Source organism: Ctenopharyngodon idella, chromosome 12 (genome assembly GCF_019924925.1).
Source record: "Ctenopharyngodon idella isolate HZGC_01 chromosome 12, HZGC01, whole genome shotgun sequence".
In the NCBI taxonomy this organism is placed as follows: domain Eukaryota; kingdom Metazoa; phylum Chordata; class Actinopteri; order Cypriniformes; family Xenocyprididae; genus Ctenopharyngodon; species Ctenopharyngodon idella.
This window is the reverse complement of record NC_067231.1, coordinates 26,182,800-26,195,087: the sequence shown is the minus strand read 5'-3', so window position 1 is coordinate 26,195,087 and position 12,288 is coordinate 26,182,800.

Here is a 12,288-nt window from a genome sequence, read left to right as displayed (position 1 = left end):
CAAAGGACATTTAGACACTACATTGTCCTACTTGTCTCATTATCTGTGGCTAGCTAGAGTTATTGGTTCACATTTTTCTCAACACACACACTGGTGTGTCAACTAGACACAAATGTATTCTAAGCAGAGGAGAGGTCTGGCGCTTGCAGTGGTAAACTCCTCCGGAAGGTGAAGTCATTACTCGACTGCCTTAGGGCCACACTGGCCCTATTCTTGTATTCCTAACTTGACTGGAAAAAAAGTGAAATAAATAAATAATAGTCAGCAAAATAAAAGAGTCATTTTCTCTCATCATCCGCACCATTACCGGTCCATTCTGTGATGGAGGAAGGGAGGTACCGGTAGGGGTGTGTGTGCATGTTTTGTATGTTTATGGAAATAGCTTAAGGTTCTACTCAGCCATGTATTATCAGGCTCATTTAGAAAATGACAGAGTTTCAATTTACCAAGCAGACCTAATAACAGACCTTAGTGCATTGCCATGACAACATATCCGGAATCAATGAGCCTGACCTTGTTGGATGGAAATGGGTTGAAGGAATACGTTGTGCTTGTGAAACAACGATGAGGAGTGAGCGAGGTGTACGAGTTCAAGTTCTGTAGCGCAAGTGTAGCGAATTAACTCAAAGGGGAAATATTAATAATTATTCATAACTCATTATGATTATTAATTATGATTAATTATGAATATGTAAATCAGTTAATCAGATTAACTGGATGTAGCTACATTAATATTACAATCAATTAACCTGTTCGTCCAGTGAACACTCAGTGTTGATTGTTTATTAATTCTAAGAAATGTTCATTTCCAGGTTATGGAAAAACAACATTCGTATTGTACAGTACTACTCAGAGCATGTAGTCAGGATCTAAATCACTTAAGAGGCAATTTATTAGCAGACGGAGTCAGAACCAAACATGTATTGTGCACAATCTTTATTAACTAACTCACAAACACATAACTAAACTAACAGACACATAACATACACACATACATTGGTAAGAATGAGCAATGATAGAGTTGAACCGGAAGTAGAACTGTTGATAGAGCTATAGGAAAAAGTCATAGACAATCTGGAAAAGAATCATCAGTTTCCTCAGTAATAAAACACCTTTGCTGACAAAGGTAAGTTTTACAAATCAATACCAAATCGCTGTTTAGTGTTCAAATGTACGATACTTGCAAGATGCCTTTAGGCTGAGGAGCATCGGATCTGCCGGCTGGGTTGTAATCTTGATGGTTCGGTCCGAAGTTGTTGCCAGTATCTTCTGCGTTAGATGAAGTACTATGAAAACTTATAGATGAGCACATGGCTGGGTTGTAGGCCGAGGCCTGCAGGCCTAGGCCTACAGGCCTGCAGCAAGAAGGGGGTCTCTTCAGTCGTCCAAGAAGCAAGGAAAGAGAGGGAGTGGCATTGTTCACTGGCTTTTAACCTCTGGTCAAAGTCACACCTCTTAGTTGTTGACCGGACCAATGAAGATGTTGTATTTCCGGGCGATAACACGCCTCCTGTCAGGGCTTTTACGATCGAGCAAGATTTACTGGCTGAGTTTTTGAAGAAGAACTATTAAAGATTCTTGTAATACTGATGTGCTGCACAGGTATGGACATACCGCATACACAAGCATTTAAATCTTCTCGATACGAACCCATAGACACTAAACATGGCATAATTGAAGTTACCTTAAATGTATCATAAAACATGCGAATACAATGAGTGCAATACAACAACAGCAATAATGGATACCATTTCCTAGGGATGTGCATGTTCATTTATAGAACGGTCTGTCTATAAATTAATGCAGGAAAGTCTGTGTTCTGTGGGGAAAATGCAGGAAAGATGCACGTTTCTGTGTCTCTTCTCTGCTCTTCCATGTGGCAACCACATTTTTTAGCGCAATAAAACTTGTAACAGAGAACTTCTCGGGGGATGGGGGACAGGCCCCAGAGTGCTTTAAACAATTATTGGTTACATATAACAAATAATTGTGTCTGATTTGTCTCAGTCGTTACACAAGCTCTTAAAGTTCCACATCTAGCTGATTAGGTCAATCAAAGAACATTTTTTCTGTCTGTAGCCGTATGTTCAGAAAGCTCACTTATCTGCTAAAAACTACTTGGATTGACTCAAAGTCCAAAAAATGTCTTAACTGGTTTTAGATGGGCAATGCTGGTCTGTTACTTGGGCAACCTGGTTAGAGTCCATATTAAATCAAAATTGGCCCTATTTGGTTTAAAACATAACTTTTACTGGTAGCTAGCAACTAAATGGTCGTTGTAACTGGCCAGAACAGTTCACTAGCTTGGCTTGTTTATTTTTTTTAAATTAATTTATATCATTCTCTGAGGTCCGCTTATAATGTTATCAAGATTTGTACATCAAAAAAAAAAAAAAAAAAAAAAAAAAAAAAAACCACACCCTAATTTAGATATAATAATCATGTTTTACCCTCTTTTTCTAACACTCCATTTTGATGGGTGTGCCGTATTCAAGACTTGGAAGTAAACACCCACTGCTATGATTGGGTAACAGTTTTGCATATTAAAATAATTTTCAACATCTCTGCCATTACACGTGTGGAATTGTTTTAAAAAACTTACGATGTTGAAACATATCTCGTTACATATAGTTGAAACATTTGCCAACAATGTGAAACATTTATGCATTATTGTACATGCTTTATAAATCCTTGTTGTGGCAAATAAAGTTTACACATACCTTTCAAAAGAGACCAAAACCATGCCTATACACCAAATGGTTCAAGAACAGCATGCAATTTACTTTGGGTATGCCTATTTTAGGCGTTTTAGGCAAATTTTATAGGAATGCTAAGGGGTTAAGTACTTGGAGTTCCCACAGTTATAACTGACAAAGGATGAATAAAGGATAGTGACACGTGGTAAAAACACTGTTACTGTTGCGACATTACTGTCTTGTTTAAAAACGAATCCGCAGTAAAATGAAGTGAACAAATGAACAGTGTCTTACTGACGCGATCTTACTGGAACTTCGTTAAAAATAAAGTTCATCCACACTTTCTTAATATTAGGATCACAAGGACAAAGACTGTGTTTTTACACACTTGGCACTTCAAAACTTCTTGTAATCCCCAGAAGCATCTAAAAAACGTTCTATTTAAAACTTTATAAACTATAATCACTGACTTCCGGTATATGAGTCTAGTTACAAGCAGACAACTCGACGTATGATGTACTGTTGAACGGAAGCCATTGAATATAGTTTATAAAGTTTACTGTAAATCCTAACGCTCAAATTAATTAGTTTGAGTAGGACAAACTTAAATTAAACAACTTAGTTCAGTCAAATGAACTTTTATGAGTATTTAGCACTTTCTTTTTCTTTCAAGTTCACAGAACTGATATATTTTAAGTAAACTGAACTGTTTCATTGTTTTGAGTTTACTTATTTCTTTTGATGTAGATGAACTTAAGTTTATTTAAACTGGGCTGAGATTTCTATTTCCCAGCATGCTTTGCCCATAGCACTTAAAAGGGAGGGTAAATGCTAAAATTAAGTGTTTTATATATATATATATATATATATATATATATATATATATATATATATATATAATATGCAAGATTAATGTTAAGTGGGAGATTTGGTATTGATTAATGTTTTGTTATGCTAAATGTAAATGTGGGTTTTTGGAGAGTTACCATCATGGTGACAAGTGTTTCATGCTGCTTGGTATGAGAGCAATGTTAAATGCTTTATATTGCTGTATTCATTCAGCAACTGTTATAACATGTTATTGTTAACATGTTAGCAAATTAGCAAGTTAACATTTTATGAATTAGCTTGTTATAGCTAGCTAAGTTTCCACTAACAAAATGTTTACTTTGAGGTTACATGATGATTTTAAGTTAAACGTATGAATTAGTGTACTCAAATGCTTCAAGTTAAGAATAATTAAAATGTATGAGTACAAAATAAAGCCAGTTCTGCTTACTTAAACTAAGAGTTTCTTAACTTAAAAATTTTGAGGTAACTGATTGCCTCCCAATTTTTTAGTTTTGCCAACTTATTCTGGTTTGCAGTGTTGTAATAAACTATTTAATATAAATTATAATATAAATGTTGTTTATAACCCATCACTTCACTTCAGAAGGCATTTATTAACCCACTGGAGTCGTATGGATTATGTTTATCATGGATGGATGCGCTTTTTGGAGCTTCAAAAACTCTGGGAAGAGCTAGGATATTTTTTAATATAACTCCAATTGTGTTCGGCTGAAAGAAGATAGTCATATACACCTATAGGATGGCTTGAGGGTGAGTAAATCATAGGATAATTTTCATTTTTGGGTGAACTATCCCTTTAATCCTGCTACAACCTGCAAATAACCTTGGTTATTTGACTGGTTCAAGCAGTTTTTTTTTTTTTTTTTTCAGCAGGGATTCCAGAGTCCTGGCAGCACCAGTGGTTCAACTGAGGATTTCCATGGCCCCAATTCAACACTAAACAACAGATGCTGCTTTGCATCCATTTGCTGAAACTAAAAGCCATTTTTAAATAAATGGCCTGATTTAGCATTTAATCAACTTACGACAATCATTAAAGGAAAGGACTGGCACACACTGTATACTAATGATACTATAGTGTATTCTTATGGTGCATGCTAATGATGCTATAGTGTTGCTAATGATTTTTATTAACCATAACCATAGTTCCCAAACATAGATCATACAAATTATTAATGTAATACTATAAAAAAATGAATACAGGATCACTTTCAAACAACACAAGAAAGTATCGTAGAAATAATCAATCAAATATAAGCCACAGTTTAGCTCACACGCACACACCCATGAGAAAGATATGATATGAATATGAGATTCTATATAAACAGATAAGCAAGACAGACCTCTAAAGTAAATTGAGTACAGAGTTTGGATTGATGTAAGCAATGTCTTGTAAAAGCTCATTACATTTCTGCCTTGAGTGTTTGAGCATGTTGTGGGTGGAACGCTACTGAAATGAATGGAGGTTAGCGGTATCGCCTGCCCTGTCAAACGTCACCGGTCTGCTCCCAACATGCATCATTGTGCCTGATATTAGGCTTGGGAATCGATGGAAATGCGTCAAATGCTGACACACACGCACACGTTCGCCCCCACAGTATCCTTTGAATCAACGGCCTGTGTGCCAAACAGAATCACCAGATATTAAAATATAATCATGTCATTTGTTTGGCTTTTGAGGCAGAGCACTGGTGCATATCAGATAAAGAGAGAAGCTGTGTCTGCTCATGAGACCCAGGTGTTTTATTAATTGTTACATTTTTATGCATCCGTCCATCCAAAAACAAATCTCTGCATATGGTTTTAAGCTCTGGTTAAATATTGTTAAAGGGTTAGTTCACCCAAAAATGAAAATTCTGTCGTTAATTACTCACCCTCGTGTTGTTCCACACTCGTAAGACCTTCGTTCATCTTCAGAACACAAATTAAGATATTTTTGATGAAGTCTGAGAAGTTTCTGTCTCTCAATAAAAATCCAATGCAACTACCACTCCAAGATCCAGAAAGGTGGGAAAAACATCACTAAAGTACTCCATGCTTTGTGATGCTCTCGTGAACACTCTCGCATGTGCGTTGAGTTGATGCTTGAGTCTGAACACAACACGCATGCGTCGTGAAGCTCTCGTGAACGCATTTTAGTAATATTTTTGTTAGTAAAGTGGTAAATTATGTTTTTTGCACAAACAAAGCACTTGCGTCGCTTCATAAAATTGAGGTTAAACCACTGGAGTCACATGAAGAACTTTAATGATGTCATTCCCACCTTTATTTACCTTGAAAGTGGTAGTTGTGTTGGATCTCTATGAAGGGACAGAAACCTCTCAGACTTCATCTTAATTTGCGTTCCGAAGATTAACGAAGGTCTTACGGGTGTGGAACGACATGAGGGTGAGTAAGAAATGACAGAAATTTCATTTTTGGGTGAACTATCCCTTTAAGTCCGTTTTACTTGTATAGCGCTTTCTGAATTGTTTCAAAGCAGCATTATAAAAAAATGAGGTTAATGTTTATAATATCTTAATATCTTCATGCCTTATAGTCACATTTAGCAGATTAGAGCTGGGTGATAGTTCATATTTTATGATAATAAACAATCAAGCAGTTGAAATTTATTATATAGTATAAATATTGTACTTATGTGGTTAAATTTGGATATACATACACTACTGGTCAAAAGTTTGGAAACATTACTATTTTTAATGTTTTTGAACAAAGACTCTTATGCTCATTAAGGCTGCATTTATTTCATAATAAATACAGAAAAAACAATAATATTGTGAAATATTATTACAATTTAAAATTATGGTTTTCTATTTTAATATACTTTAAAATATTATTTAATTCTGTGATGCAAAGCTGAATTTTCAGCATCATTACTCCAGTCTTCAGTGTCACATGATCCTTCAGAAATCATTCTAATATGCTGATTTATTATCAATGTTGGAAACAGTTGTGCTGCTTAATATTATTTTATAACCTGTGATACTTTTTCATGATTCTTTGATGAATAAAAAGTTAAAAAATATCAGCATTTATTTAAAATAGAAATCTTTCGTAACAATATACACTACCGTTCAAAAGTTTAAGGTCATTAATACTTTTATTCAGCATGGATGTGGATTTGAATAAATGCTGTTCTTTTTAACCTTTTATTCATCAATGAATCCTGAAAAAAGTATCACAGGTTCCAAAAAAATATTAAGCAACACAACTGTTTTCAACATTGATAATAACTGAGTATCAAATCAGCATATTAGAATGATTTCTGAAGGATCATGTGACACTGAAGACTGGAGTAACGATGCTGAAAATTCAGCTTTGCATCACAGAAATAAATTATATTTTAAAGTATATTAAAATAGAAAACCATCATTCTAAATTGTAATAATACTTCACAATATTATTGTTTTTTCTGTATTTATTATGAAATAAATGCAGCCTTAATGAGCAGAAGAGACTTTGTTCAAAAACATTAAAAATAGTAATGTTTCCAAACTTTTGACCGGTAGTGTATATATGCAAATTTATACATAGAGCATGTGCTGTAATATAGAGTAGTTAAAATTTTGTGGTTATATATTAAACAATCAAGCAATTGAGATTTGCTATTATATACAACTTATGTGAATATACTGTATGCATTCAAACGAAGTTTGATATACTGTGCGATAATGTTTACACTTTGCGACAATACAAAAACTCAATCACTTGAGATTTGCTATATACTATATAGTATAGTATATATACTTATAAATCCAACTTTATATAAGAGCTGTGTGATATTTTACATTTTGCGAAAATATAAACAATCACAGAGCCAAAATTTGCTATATATATAGCTTTACATGAGTGTCCTGTATGTATGTGGGTAGAGTTGAATTTACTATATATCCAACTTAAAATATTTTGTCTTGGAATTTGAATTGGAATCAGCTTTCCAATGAGTATCTGCATTCAATGTTTTTTTTCCCCTGGCTTTTTAATGCACACAAAAGATTTATTTCTCCACCTGTTGATCGCACAGACAGATTAAAAAGGTCATACTTTTTTGTGTTCTGCTGCAAAAATAGTCATATCATTCACTATTTTGTATGAGACAGATAATCAGTTATTTGTGAACTGATGCCCTTATATCTTCACAATATATTAGATTTAGCCGTTCTCAAGGGTGTAGTCAGAATCGCCTAACCCATCTCCCTCTCAGCACACAGGTAAACATTATTATAGGCATGACCTCATGACACCAATCTCCCTCACACACACACGGTTTAAAGAGGTGTTCATGGGATTTCTGGCAAGTACAATTGTAAATACTGCATGAATGCAACAGAACAGAAAAGGCCATTCTCTTGTGGCTCCCACAGCGACTGCTGCCTGCAGAAACCAGACCATCTAAAATAATGCCGTCATGAGGCCTCTGCCAATGCAAATTTAGTTTTTGCATGAATCTAACTGAATTTATTCTGGCTGGGTATAATTGAAGCTAGATAAATGATTTCTGCATTTAACACATACAGTTTGACAGATTTGCTCAGCGTGAGCCAGCTGCTGCTGATGATATTGTTCATGGAAATGCACAATCATTGAGAAATATGCACACTGTTACTTTACAACAAACACTGATGTCTAGTTATTCATCAAATTTCATTTATTTTCTTGGCAGATACAGTACATTGAGGGACAAGCTGCTTAGAAGTGCCTGTATCTTGTTATGGCTTTTCGTTACAGGAAGTGCACATAATGTGTGTTAATATGACATAAGCAGGTCGCTAACAGGGCTAAAGTGCAATCTAATGAATTGTAGTCCCTAGAGTTACTCCACACAGTACATACGAATGGCTCAAAACCAGTGTAATTGCAATAATTTGTGGGGTAACAGAAGTTATTATTATTATATTGTTATTATTATTATTTCAGTGACTGTTTCTTGCAGATCACATTGTGTCAGTAGGTGATGACAAGTACCATAACTGTTGTTGTAAATGAGTCATTCAACCGATTCTTTCAAAAATAATGACTTTAGTTGTGAAAATTTTTTCCCGAACACTCTTATTATTGACACACAGTGTGTGTTAGCACACGTATAAAAATGGCATACTCCACTTGTAAATGTTTAACATGTTATTGGCACAATTTCATTCATTATCTGAGAGAAATAATGCTGGCATATACTGCACATTATCAGCAATGCAGCCATATGACAATCATATATCCATTACAGCCCCATCAAGAGTGAGACCGATGTATTTTCTCTCAGATTAGCCTGCAACCTTCACTCCATGCTATTTCCTCTCGATTACTTTGCAAGCACTCAATCGTCATGGGAACTGCATATGAGGTGGACTGACCCATTCTGATAAAGGCATGAGCTTTGTGTGCACTGAGATTTACCATTGTATACTACTCTTAAAAACAAAGGTTCTTGATTGCCATTGATGGTTCCATTCCGCAACCTTTCCATTCCACAAAAGGTTCTTTATTGTGGAAAAAAAGATTCTTTAGATTTTTAAAATGTTCTTTAAAGTGAAAAGAACTTCTCTGGGGAACCAAAAATGGTTCTTATTTGGCATCGCTGCAAAAGCTTTAGAACCTTTATTTTAAAGAGTGTATCCATAAATATTCACTATTCCACTACTTTTCCATTTATTCTATACTGTTAAATGATACTTTATTTAAGAGCATTGTAAAAAAAAAAAAAAAAAAAAATGAAACATATGTGGTTATGTACTATAAAAAATCCAGACATAGTGTCCATCACTGGAGAAATGTGCTTTTTGTTCCTATAATGATGTAGTTACAGCATCCACCATCTGAGGCTAACTGGATTTGGCTGACCATTCCGACCTTGACCTCTTGGATTGTAGCATAACAAAAGTTTAACTGTAAACTTTCATAACATAATCAGTTCTCTTTTATGAAATTAGCACTAGATATATCAGTTCCTCCTAGATATATATATAGTCCTAATTATTAGTGTTTACCACTCAACAAAACAGATGGTCTTTGCTTTGACTGAAAGATTTTAATTAACTTTATTTGGCCCTGCAAAGGGTTATCATGGGTTTCCCAAACAGCAGTTAATGAGAGTACAGTGTTTGCTGTGAGTTAGATTATGGAGTGTGTTGGGGGCTGGTCTGTAGCTAACTGAAGCATGATGGTCAGTTTAATCACACCTATACTCAGTTCAACATTGTTGTCTATGTAGATTTCTGAATGACATGTCATAAAGGCATGCTATGCATTTTTAAAATATCATCCGCACATGTCTGGTTGAGTTTCATTAGTATAATGTTTTGTCACCATGTCCAAGTCTTAAGGTCTTTGCACATTGAGTCTGAAATTTTCAAAATCTCATGATTTCAGTAAACAAGGCTTTGTTACGTCATAAATGTTTTGAAACTTCAATAGTTCACGTGACTTTGGCAGTTTGATACACGCTCCGAACCACTGATTCGAAACATAAGATTCGTAAAGCTTCGAAGCTTCATGAAGCAGTGTTTTGAAATCGCCCATCACTAGATATTGTTGAATAAAGTCATTATTTTGTTTTTTTGGCGCATAAAAAGTTTTCTCGTTGCTTCATAACATTAAGGTTGAACCACTGTAGTCACATGAACTGCATTTTAGTAGCTTTCTGGGCATCTGAAAGCGTTAATTATCTTGCTGGCAATGGAGGCCTCACTGAACCATCGGATTTCATCAAACAAATCTTAATTTGTGTTCTGAAGATGAACGAAGGTCTTATGGGTGTGGAACAACATGAGGGTGAGTAATTAATGACAGAATTTTCATTTTTGTGTGAATTAACCCTTTAAAAAGAGAAAAAGAAAGAGGAAATATTGGATCCATCCAATCCTGAGATTGCGTAGAGAGGAAGGAGAGTTCCACCTCCTAATCAAGGAGCTGCGGGATTATCCCGAGCGATTCAAAGTTTACTTCAGGATGTCAGTGGCTCAGTTTGATGCTTTGCTAGCGATACTTTGTTTGTCATACAGTGCTTTGTATTGCAAGACGAAGTGGATCAACTTGTCAGATGCCATTCTGGATTTTGGTGTTCGCTTGTACGGTGGCTCTGAATTGTCAAAACACTTCTCAAAATGCTTGCTACGGATTTGAAAAATGCAGAAAATTGAACCTGATCTGAATTTTTTATGATGGACGAAAGTTTCGGAGGCAGGGTGTAAATGTGATTGACACATGAGGTCGTATTTATTTTTTAACATATGAAAATTTCAGACAAGTATTGTGTAAGGACCTTTATTGTTTACACATGAGAAGCTGAAACTCGCAGTTATGGTAAGGAGCGCAACATTTCTGAAACACGCTCGAAGTGGTTGGCAAATTACAACACAGTGGTTCAGCCGACCAATCAGAGCTCATAGTGGTTTTCGGATGGAGGGTCTTCATAGAATCTGGAACTAAACAGAGGTGCTTTTCCCAAAAACAAATATGGTTGCAAGTTCCGTCGTTACCAACAGAGTTCAACAGAACTTGCAACCGTAGTTGGCTAAAGATGCTTTTGTGAAATGCACACCAGAGTGTTACTGACAGACTGGGATAAGAGGTGCTGCAGCAGTGTCAAATATGTGAAAAAAATAATGGTTTTTTTGAACTTTCAAGCATGAAAATCTATTCTAGTAGACCCTGAACATAAAATCAAGACTTTGTAAAAGGGAATAATATGCCTCTTTCAAGTCTTCTGAAGTCATGCAATGGCTTTGTGTGAATTTTTTAATTCTTAACTTTTATTCACAGTCAGAAATGTTGTTTTTTAAATCCTTTTTAAAACTTGACTTGCACAGATGTGGTCATAAAAATTAATAGTGTTTGGGTTCAAACCTGGTGAGGCTCATTTAATTATTTTTTTTTTCCATTTAAATGTTTTAATAGATTTGATATTTCCAGCTCAGGGCTGCGGATTATATAAGATACTTTGTTATTAGGATAACAGCCTAAATTTTAGTTTCTCACACTTGAAATATGGCACATGAGTTGAACTACTTTTACAACACTTCAATGGTACTTTTATGGCATTTTTGGAGCTTAGCAGCATAAATCACCACCCACTTTTCATTGCATTTTGACTTGAAAGTTGGGCCAGACATCTCATTATGTATTTCAAGGAAGGGAAAAGCCATATGGGAGTTGAAACGACATGAAGGTGAGCGAATAATGACAAAATATTCATTTTTTTGGGTCAGCTGTTCCTTTAAGACAACTGTGTGAAACTTTTCAAAGTTTTTGCCTTATTGATATGAACCGTATAGCAATATATTCAGCCCTTTAATCTTCTGACAAACAATAAAACGTGCTTAAATATTAGGATTTCTCATGAGATTGAAACAGTACAACAGCAGACCTTGTAAAAGCATAGATTTGTTTCAGTCCTTGGGGCAAGACTGAAACAAACAAAATGATTATGCTCTGATGGGTGCCTTAAAAGGGCACGGCTGAGAAAATTAGGATGCAAGGAAGAAAATAACAATGAGGTGATTTATAAAAGAATTTTTTTTTTTTTTTACTTTTCATCAGTGGTTTTATAAGAAGTCATTACTTCCCTGATTAGATAAACTGATTGCTGTACTTTCCTCAGGTTAGATTTTTGAGCATTTTACATTTTTCTTTAGCAGGGTGTTGCTTGTGGCAATGCACATTGTTTTATGCTAAAAAAGCACCTTTTGTTTTGGTGGAGCTTTTACCCCCCACATCAGTATCACTGCAGTGCAAGCGCAGCTGTCCT